This window comes from Echiichthys vipera, assembly GCF_963691815.1.
Source record: "Echiichthys vipera genome assembly, chromosome: 12".
Lineage (NCBI taxonomy): Eukaryota > Metazoa > Chordata > Actinopteri > Perciformes > Trachinidae > Echiichthys > Echiichthys vipera.
Genome location: NC_139837.1, coordinates 28,627,504 through 28,639,378, shown reverse-complemented (window position 1 = coordinate 28,639,378; position 11,875 = coordinate 28,627,504).

Here is an 11,875-nt window from a genome sequence, read left to right as displayed (position 1 = left end):
TTACCTTTCATTATGCTCAACTAAAAGATTAAGTTAGGTGTTCATAATCTAAGATAAATAGAGACTGGAATCAATAAGTGTGCTATCGTTCTCTGTAAAGAGTGGTGCCCCGAAGATTTTAGAAAATTAAATTGATTAATTTTCTTTATAAAATATTTAATTTGATAGTCACATTTTTGATTCAATTGACCTAGAGTACCTACACAAAGCACCCTAGGCCAAACGGAAACGGGAAACGGGGAACCGTCCAAGCTGTTTACAGTAAGGACAGGATGCTGATGACCTCAGCTGATGAGGTAATCTTCAGTGGAAGGAGCATTTTGAGGAACTCCTTAATCTAACTATCACACCCTCTTGTGTACAGGCAGAGCTGGAGGCTGATGGGAAATCATTGACAATATCTCTGGCGGAAGTCGGTGAGGTAGTCAAACAACTCCACAGACGCAAAGCCCCAGGGATTGATGCGATTCGTCCAGAAATGCTGAAAGCTTTGGGTTGGGAGGGGCTGTCTTGGTTGACACATCTCTTCAACATTGCATGAAAGTCTGGGGCAGTGCCAGGGGAGTGGCGGACTGGGGTGGTGGTTCACCTGTTTAAAAAGGGGGACCAGAGAGTGTGTGCCAATTACAGGGGTATCACACTACTCAGCCTCCCAGGTAAACTCTACTCCAAGGTGCTCGAAAGGAGGGTTCGTCCTATATTCAAACCTTGGATTGAAGAGGAACAATGCGGATTGCGTCCTGGACGTGGGACAATGGACCAGCTCTTCACTCTCGCAAAGATCCTGGAGGGGGCCTGGGAGTATGCCCATCCTTTCTACATGTGCTTTGTGGATCTGGAAAAGGTATATGACCGAGTCCCCCGGGAGATACTGTGGGAGGTGCTGCGGGAGTATGGGGTGTGGGGGTCACTTCTGTGGGCCATCCAATCTCTGTACACTCAAAGCGAGAGTTGTGTTCAGATCCTCTGCAGTAAGTCGGATTTGTTCCCGGTGGGGGTTGGCCTCCGCCAGGGGTGCGCTTTTTCACCAATCCTGTTTATGAACAGGATATAGAGGCGTAGTCGTGGTGGGGAGGGGTTGCAGTTTGGTGGGCTGAGGATCTAGTCTCTGCTTTTTGCAGATGATGTGGTCCTGATGGCATTGACAGTCAATGACATTCAGCACTCACTGGATCAGTTCACAGCCGAGTGTGAAATGGCTGGGACGAGGATCAGCACCTCTAAATTTGAGGCCATGGCTCTCTGCAGGAAACTGGTGGATTGCTTACTTTCGGGAGGGAATGATCCCTTACCCCAAGTGAAGGAGTTCAAGTACCTCGAGATCTTGTTCACGAGTGAGGGGACAATGGAGCGTGAGTTTGGCCGGAGAATCGGAGCAGGGGGGTCGGTATTGCAGTCGCTCTACCGCACCGTTTTGGCAAAAAGAGAGCTGAGCTGGAATTGCCGGTCAATCTTCGTTCCTACCCACACTTATGGTCATGAAAGCTGGGTCATGACCGAAAGAACAAGGTCACAGGTACAAGCTGCCGAAATGTTGTTGGTTTTTTTTCAGGAGGGTGGCTGGAGTCTCCCTTAGAGATGAGAAGGTGAGAAGTTCAGCCATCCATGAGGTACTCGGAGTAGAGCCGCTGCTCCTTTGCGTTGAAAGGAGCCAGTTGAGGTGGTCCGGGCATCTATTAAGGATGCTCCCTGGGCTTCTCCCTAGGGAGGTGTTCCAGGACCAGGTGGAGAGATTATATCTCCACACTGGCCTGGGAACCCCTCGGGATCCTCCAGTTAGAGCTGGTTAATGTGGCCCAGGGAAGGGAAATTTGGGGTCCCTCGCAAGAGCTGCTGCCCCCGCGACCCGACCCCGGATAAGCGGTTGAATATGAGTAAGATGAGTGATGTGATAATAATTTAAGTCATTTGCGTTTTGGTATTTTATTAAGCTTTTGCTAATTAAATTTTTTTCATTTTAAAAAATGATTCACAGGGTCAATGCTAAAATACGTTCTAGGAGCAACACACTATCAGGAAGAAGATTCAGATGATGAGCAACCATCCACAAGCAGTCAACAATCACAGCATCCTGAACAACTCCAGCAACCGCCCACCATGTTTGAAGATTCCAGTTCAGTACAATGCCGTGGTCCTTAAGTCAAGCTATACACAGACATTTCCCTGGGAGCAAATTTAAGAAAGTATTCTATGATGACAAATTGTTTGATATATAACTTAATTTATACATTATCATAGTTATGTTCATTTCATGTCAAATACATTTTTAATAAAAACCAAAGGTTTGAGTGGAACTCTGAATTTTTATTTTATTTTTGTTTGGGGGGGGGGGGGTCACACTGACTATTCTGACTATTTATGCTTAGGGCCCCCAAAAGCTTAGCTGCGGTCCTGACTTGAAAGCAGGATGAGCAGCGTAAGTGAAAGGGAGCAATGCATGACTGACAGGCAGCTTGGCAAATAATTGTATTCGGCCCAGATAAAATGATTGTTCAGACTGTTATCAGAAATACATGAGAACTGAATATTTTTTAGTTTGAAGACCTGGTGGATTCCCAAAGACACATTTAAAAATGCTAGAAAGGGAAGAATTGCTTTAATAGAAGTTTCTCTTATTTTTTTAATCAAATGAATGCCATGTTTCTTTATTTGTTTGTGATGGAGGAACTCAAGTGCGAAACCACAATAAGGTGTCCCATTGTAACGGGCAATGGGCACGAAAAGAGCCACAGAAAGACGATTCCATCGCTTTGATCCTTTCAGAGAGCATTAGAGAGCATTCATCCATTTTTACATTTTGGGTTATATTCACCTAGACTCACCCATGTGTTTATAGTTAGAATTTAATATAAGTAGCAAATGGCTGCATTTACATATTGGTTAAACACTTGACTAACAAGATTTTGCCCTGATGTAGGATTTTATTGCATATCCTAGTCATTCAGAAATTAATATTTTACCAACCCAAAACAGGAGGTTTTTCTGTTGTATGGGTGTATATTTGCCCTGTGTTGTCTTTGTTTCATGTCTTTTTGTGTTTCTATTTTTTTAATTAATAAAATATTAATCACAAAATAAATTATCATATTCTGGAACCATGTTCACATAATCATACGGAAAACATGCATCCATTTGACAAAACAAAATCTAGCTTGAAACAGGCTAATTGTAATATAAGTAGTATTTATTTTAAGTTACAGGGACAGTGCACATTAATAGGCATTTCTGTAAATGTACCAGTTTAGCCATCTTGGCTCATTTGAACTGCAGTCCTTCTCTGGGCAGGTGTTATGACAGTTACAAGACACATCACATGTATAAGAAGAGCAATACTGTACGCATGGGGTTTGTATTTCATAACAATACAACATAAAATCAAAGCACACTAGGTTCTTTTAATAAGTTACTGAGTATAGTCACATACTTGTAACAATAATTTTAAATGCATTTTGATTTTATGAATCAGTCTGATCATGGTTGGCATATGAGTAGACAGAGGTGGTGCATGTGTATGTGAAAGCTTTAGTTCTACAGAAGAAGAAGCCCATAGATGAGCACGATGCAAGCTCAAAATGTGTTCACGTGCACTTTGTGATACCCTGCTTGTAACGGACACAGACATTAGCAGGGGAGCACATACATGAGAAGACTTCGAGCTGCAGTGGCATCTCTTCCCAGCCTTCATCTGAGCGCTCCGGAGGGAACGTGTCCCAGCCTGAGGGATGAGGAATGGCCTTAATGAAGTCGGACAAGCCGGAATACATGCATAAGAAAGATTTTAAATATTGATATGATGTCACTACGCAGCTGCATACACGGGTTACAGTGGATCAGTTAGCTCTCGATGGCCCTCGTCTAATACAGCAGCACAAGGGGAATGATTAGGCTCATCAGAGGTGATTGTGTATTCTGTGGGAGGTGCAAACACAAACCATGCACCATTTGAATCAAAGGAGCCTCCTGTCTTTCTGTGCAGAACCAATGGACTGCTGTGCTATCAATTTAGTTTCACACTATAGATTATTCACAGGCTCATGTTATTAACAGCTAGTGAATATATATCATATGGCTATTCAGAGTATTAATGGGCTTTCAAGGTACAGGAGGCCTTTCAGGGGCCTGGAATTGTTCAAAGCGGAAGTGTGGGGTGGTGAGAGTGGATGGGATCAATTTGGAAAAGTATAACCTTTTACAGGACCAGAGCTGTTAGCAAAGGATGTTGAATTAGCACAACAAGATTAAACAAATCACAAACAAACTACAAAAATGGACCAAATGTTGATGCATTAAAAGGGATCATAAGTACCACAACAGGCCAGCAAAGGAGATAGAGTAGATCTGAGATTGTGGGGCAAGTGGGTTGAAACGATGGTTGTGTTCAACATTACATAAACATGAGGGACACACAAGTTTCTTTGCCGTACCCAGAGACGTGCAGCATTTACTTTGAGTCTTCTCAGTTAAAACAAATCTTGAGGTCAAACTTCAGGCCCGTTTACTCAGACGTGGGTCAGTGTTAAATTATTCAGCCAGTCTGGGACTGTGGAGACGGACCAGATCAAGCAAGTCGAGTGATGCCAGTAACACGCCAGAGACCAAGTGGTATCCACTCCAAAAGACTGTAAACACCATCCATTTTCAAGCCACAGACACTTGTTTATTTAAATAGCATCAACCGGCACATATGTTGTGAAAAAAAAACAGAAAATAACATATTTCACAGACTACATCTCAACATGAGGGTGAAGGAGAGTGAAATGCCCAGAGTCTGGGCTGAACTTTGATCTCACTGATCAGTTAGTCAGTTTGAATTTGATGGTATTTATTGTGTTTGGATGTGGTTTTGTGCCTCAGGTTTCTTTGGGAAACCATGTCGTTGCTTGAGATCTAAGACTAGAATTTGTTCAGTGATCTGATAATCAGGATCCAGGCACTTCAGTCGTGTCTTGGTTAGGGTTGAAAAGGTTGAAAGTTTTCAGTAAATTTTCAGATAGTTTTTGGCAATTCTCCATGGGATGTTAAGCTCAGGAATTTAATCTTTTTTTTGCAAAACAGCTGGAAACTTTCCATGGAAATAATGGGGACACATGGAGTCATTTATATCAGCTGTTTTTTCAACGTGGTCTCATGGGAGGGCGTATAAATAGCACGCCACTTTTCATGACTCGCATGACTTTTCGCGTGCATGTCTACGCATATTAAGCTTTTCGCGTGTCATTTAACGCCCGTTGTTCCCCAGGGTTAGGGTTAGGGTCTGGGTTAGGGTTAGGGTAAGGGTTAGGGTTAGGGCATTTCACGCCCGTTATTTCAGCCATCCTTCACATGAAATATTGATTTAAAAACAACCCTCTGACAGAAAGCTCCACCACTTCGTATTTCTCCGGAAAGTAGCGGAGAAATACGAACACGTGGGTTTTCCCTCAATGACATTTGTGCGTGAAATGACTACGCCATCTCTGCACTATACAAGTCAATTGAGACTACATGGCGTGAAATGACACGCAAAAAACAGGACATGCGTTGTAATTATACGCGAGATGGCTTAAGAGAAATAGCGTGTCATTCACACGCCTTTTAGTGAGACCAGGCTGGTTTTTTAAGCATGCACTGGTAATTGCTTGAAAATGTTATTTAATGTGTTAATGTGCAAAACAAATGTGTGCATGCATATCTGCCTAGGTCAGGTATATACAGTTGGTATAAACTACCCCAATATTTCCAGTTTATTATGGTTGCAACCCTCGTCTTGGTCCTTGGTGTCACTCAGTGAATTATAACAGTGACTTTAAAGGTGGAGGAAAACTATGTGAGATCTCTTTCATTAAATCCAAGTGCTCCCAGGCTTGGACATACCAGTATGTATATATATATATATATATATATAAAATAAAAAATCTTCTCCTCACCCTCCACGGGTGGTTGACTCTCTCTCTAAGCTTGGGTCCTACCAGAGGCCAGGGAGCTTGAGGGTTCTGCGCAGTATCTTTGCTGTTCTGAGCAGGGGGCTTTATCCTTGATGTATTCATGGAGCTTGGATGTTTCATCCAGGATAGTGGCTCTCATGCTGACTAGTCCACGGTCTCCTTCCTTACAGCTTGCGTACAGTCTCAGGGTGCTGGATTTGGGATGGAACCCACCATGCATGGTGAGGAGCTTCTGGGTCTTAACATCTGTGGTCTGTATCTCGTCCTTTGGCCTCCTGATTATTCACGCATGGTGTCTGATCACTGTCAGGGCGTAGCTGTTTATTTCCTGAGACTTGTTCTTGCCATTGAGCTGGCTTCTTAGGACTTGTCTTACTCGCTGGAGGTATTTGGCAGTTGCCGCTTTCCTCTGCCTGTTTGAGGTTGCCATTTGCCTGTGGTATTCCAAGCTACTTGTAAGTGTCCTCCACGTCTTCTGGGAGTGGAACCCCTTCAGTGTGGACTACCTTGCCTCTCCGTGTCACCATCCTACTACATTTCTCGAGCCTGAATGACATCCCAATGTCATTGCTGTAGATCCTGGTTGTGTGGATCAGGGAATCGATGTCCCGTTCGCTCTTAGCGTACAGCTTGTATCATCCATGTAGAGGAGGTGAATGATCGTAGCTCCATTCTTGAGGCGGTATCCATAGCCAGTCTTTCTGATTATTTGGTTTAGGGGGTTCAGACCTACAGTATGCAGGACAGCAGTGGGGAAAGGGCATATCCTTGGTCGATGCCACATTTGATGGATACTTGTGCAAGTGGCTTACCATTGGCCTCAGGTGTGGTTTTCCACATCCCCATTGAGTTTGCATGAAGGCCCTTAGAGTCTTGTTGATGTTGTACAACTTCAAGCATTCTGTGATCCATGTGTGTGGCAACGAATCATAGGTTTCTGGTAATCAATCCAGGCTGTGCACAGGTTGGTGTGTCGGGACTTGCAGTCTTGGGCAACTGGTGTTTGGCTCCTCTGGTGTCTCTACCAATGCCCTTCTATGCTTTGTTATTGTATTGGTCCGTGTGCCCACTTATCCTAGCCGCAATGATGCCGGACATGGGCTTCCATGTTGTGAAGTGGCAGGTTATTGGCCGATAGTTGGAGGGGACTGCACCCATTATGGGGTACTTCATGATCAGGACAGTAGGCGTGGCCAGGTGCTGTCCAGTTTTTCATACCTGAGACTTGTTTGTGGATGTCTGCCTCTGTGATGGTCACTGGGTTCTGTTCAGGGATGTTGCTATGCTCCTCTCTCAGAGAGACCAGCCACTGTGCGCTGTTATGTGATGCCTCCTACTCCCATATGCTCTTCCAGAACTGTTCAGTTTCCAGCCACAGTGGGTCCGCTCTGCTGTTATTACCCTGCCACTAAGCGTACACTTTTGCAAATTAAGTTTCGAACAACCTGTTTATTCGTCTGGCTTCACTGTCCTTCGTGTACCTCTCCAGGCAGCTGGCCAGGGCTTGCAGCCTTTGTTTGGCAGTTGGCTCACTTCCCTCCGAGTTGCCTTGATCTTAGCCTCCACTCGTCAGGTATAGCCACAGCTGATATTTTATCGCATTCTGAATATAATAACAGTATTTCAGTATTTTCAGAATAAATCAAGTATAAATAATTTGTTCTGTTATTTTGATCTCCATTGCATATTTATTATTGTTATTATATATCATTATAATTAATAATATTATATTATTAAAGCAGTTCAACAGATAATATTAATTGGTCAAAATTCTTGTTTTTCAATTCACAGTTTAACGGTTCATTTTTAACATCCCTATACTGGAGTGTTGCTTGTGACTGGAAGCTATAAAAGTTCTGAATACAATGGTAGTCATCGTAATATAGCTTCCATCTGTCAGTGGTAGTGTTGCTTAGAGTAAATCATATTTTTTTGTTACTGAGATTACCTACCTACTGATAATTTTTTATTTTGACAATTCTCCCCTACCATGTTCAGGGAGCTAATCCAAGACTGTCACACATGATGCAATGGTTATTGGTTAAGGCACCTGCATGTAGATCTACCATGACTTGTTACTGTTGTTTTTTTTTACTTGGGATTTCCCGTCAGTAGCAGTGTCACATACTTCCTCCAAAGGTTTCCACTCTCCAAAGTTTAGTCATGAGACTCCTGGGTGAGAGAGAAGGCTGACATCGTTACATGCATGGAGAAAAATATGAATATTATCATACATACAGAGTTGTTCAGTGCTTATGGGATATCATGTAAAGCCCATTTCAATTCCTGGCTCCCATGGCTGCTCGCCTTCTAGGCCGCCCAGCGCACCAGTCCGGTTTATTAATCCCAACCAAGGAGTTCATTTCAGTCAGTGCATCTCACTTTTCCTTTACACTGCTGTAGCCCCACCCTCTCCATTCCCAGGGAAAGCCAGGGTTAACATGCTAATTCCATTTTATGAGCTCTGATGCAGCCCACTCTCCAACACTTACATCTGTTCAACAATAATTAGAGCGTTTTTTTTGCTATAAAAAATTCAACACCCGCGAGTGTCACACGGGCAAAACCTGGAAATTTATGCAGTGAATAGAATGGTTAATTTCTCAAAGGGAAAAAGGAATGGGCTAAAAACAGAGATTTGCTTGGAGATAGTACATTTATATGAGCCATATCTGGATGACTTTGCTTGGCTGGGTACAGCATTGGACAGGAAAATCCATTTGTATTCACAGAAGGAAAATAATGTTCAGATACTGAAGTTCATCATGAAGTCCTGACATACAAAACATCTAGGCTATCTGACTAATAACATTTCACATAATTAGCAACATTTTTAAATACTTCACTTTCCTACGGTATGATACAATAATTGGTTACATTAAAACTGAGTCCAAACTGACAAGTCAAATGAAAAAATATAAATAAATATTTGTATTTTGTTATTTATTTTAAAGTGGAATAAGTAGAATTGGAAAGCAGCCAACAGCAGACAGACACAATCAGAGACTAGCTGGTGAACATCATCATCATCATCACCATCATGTTGCTGAATGTGTGAACAGGTCATTATCCCCTCATAACTCGCCCCCCTACCCCCTCCCCCCGTTACTGTTCTTACCCCTGCCAAGCTCGCACACCGCAACACTCCAGTAATGCAGATGTTGGAGGTGGAGCAAATTTGAATGTTAAATGGACTTATACCTATATACTTATATAGCCACTTTCTAGTCTTCTGACAACTCAAGGCACTTTTACACTACTCACATTCAGACGGACATTCATACTGATGACAGATGCTTGGGGTTCAGTGTCTTGCCCAAGGACACTTTGACGTGCGAACTCGGCCGAACCTCCGATCTCTGAAATGGAGCACGAGCCGCTCTACCTGTGAGCCACGGCTACCCCAATAATATGGTGCTTTGCTAGGGTCATAGACCTTTCTCAAAGCACTCTTACAGGGTTCCCGTTCCAGTTTCCATTAATTCACACACAGTCATACCGGTGGAGGTAAACTACGATAATAGTGAACAGGATGAAGTGTCTTGCCCAAGGACTAAAGCGGGGATTGAATCAAGGACACTCCAAACATTGGCCAAACTACTAGCTAGTCCCATGTTTAAGCAGCCCTAATGGGCACAGAGAAACATACATTTCCCTCAGCAATGATGAGCCAAACTGAACATTACTTTATGAAATTAACATGACAGATGTAAGGATTGCCAAGGATGGCAGTTTTGAGACTTAAAAATTCACCAGAATGACTGATATATTATTACACATATTTCTTTGAAGTGCATCTCCCTTTTGTCTTTTCCTGTCAATTACGTGTCAATAATCTTAATTTCACTCCACATTAAGTGCATTTGCATACCTTGCAACGTGTCATATTTTATAAACTGCTCATAAACGGTATATGTTTTGAGTCATTATCTTCAAATTAACCAGTAACAACAGCTAATAATCAAATAAATGTAGTTCAGTAAAGGGTACAATATTTGCCTTATGAGTTCTATAAACTAAAACTCTATTTACGTGCAATAATGTACATTTTTCCTCCATTACGGTGAAAATTGGACTCATTTTTAATTATTTTAAACACATCTGTTTTCCTACTTTTTGTATTTGTGTTCAAAAGCAAAATGATAACAGCAACATACTGTGGAGAAGTGACAAGGGATTCAGACATGAGGAAATTAATTCTCTAGCTGCTAAATCCAAGAATGTATGAAAAATACATTGTATTTTCAATCAAGTTTAATTTCGTATCTAGGTAACACATCTCTCAATGACGCATACTAAACAGTAGCTGTCCACCCCTTCATCTGCTCAGAGGTAAGACGTGTTGAAGCTTGAGTTTAAGCACTTCTCACTGGGGCATTGGTAGACCACCATGTGAAAAATGTGTGAAATAATGTGAAAGAAAATGTAAAGGCAAAACCCCACCTAACGCAATTGCTGGGCCTTAATTGATGAATCTACTTTGTCATGTCCATGCAGGGAGACTGGTGTAGGAGCCGCAATGACAGATTTCTTTAATAAAGTTGCTCTTCACGTGTCAAGATATATGATTATAATTGCCTGCCCAAGAATCATTTTCAAATCAGTATCCCCTGTGTAAGACAGGATGAAGTGAAGACCTCCAGTGTGCAGCTGGACACGGAGAAATGGCTGGATCACACATTTAAGATGTAATCAATTAAATTCTAAATTAGACATGATAGAGTCCTGATTACACTGAACAGAAAAGGGCAATCAAATAGTTACTTTATTAGCTGTGCTAAGCTTTGGATAAGTATACATTTAAAGAAACAGTTGTGTATTTTTCAAATGTAATTAAATTACAGTCCCACTGGTGTTTTACCATCAGTATCAATGAATGGCACATGTTATGGCTTGTGGGACCCTATGTGTGGGAATAATGATAGCGATGAGGAAGGGGATGATGAATATCTGCCCAAGGCCTAATGGGGGCTTTATTCAGATGAGGGCCAGGGAGCCGGACGGACACCTTGTGCCCACCCCCACCCCTCCACACATACCACCTCATCCTGACAGGCTGGAGGGATGACCCTGAGAATCACATTACGTATATTTCTTTAGCGGTCGCAGCACATTTGCATGTAGAAGACAGTTAAAATAAGGCCATAAATCAGCAGGCAAACATATAAATGGATTTGCGGTGAGATTGAAACCCCCGGCGAGTCTCCTGAGCAAATATTTCAAGCCTTCGTTGTGCCCGGCTTCAGAGATATCGGCTGTAATTGACCAGCCTGGGCCTCTCTGACCACTCAGCTTGTATATTCGCTTCATTACATGACTGTACGACTGGCTGCCCCCTGCACATTCTGATACATGCTTTGTTATCAGGGGAGACACAGTTAAGCTAAGGATTTGTCTCGTTTCTTTAATAGGTTTGTCTCATGCAAAGAAAGAAAGATTGTTGTCTGAAACACTGTCGTGTCCAACGGAGTTATCTTTGAATACCCAAGCCTCATGTTATATATAATGCAGTAGGAGATATAAGGGACAGTTTAATGTATGTTTACTGTAATTAATCACCATCATCATCATCAGGAAATAACAGCAGGACTACAACACAGAAATGCACATTCATTGGCTGAATCCCCAGAATGTGCACAGGACTTCTCTGCAGTTTTGTGGACTTCCAGGACGTCTGCTCTGCTGAGACTTTGTTCAGAAGATTACTCTCAATTGACAGCAATACAAATGTATCACATAACAGTAATAACAGTAACATAAAGTAAAGCAAACTACCAACTAGAAAAGTGCAGATGTCCACTAGGTGTGTCTCCCTCTCTTTTATTGGTCTCACGGGATGTGAACACTGGTTTTGACAGTCATGTTTGTCCTGACTATGTAGCCCTGTGTCTCCCTCCCCCCTCCCAATTAAAGAAAATACAACACTGCTTAACATGGACTATTCCACTGTT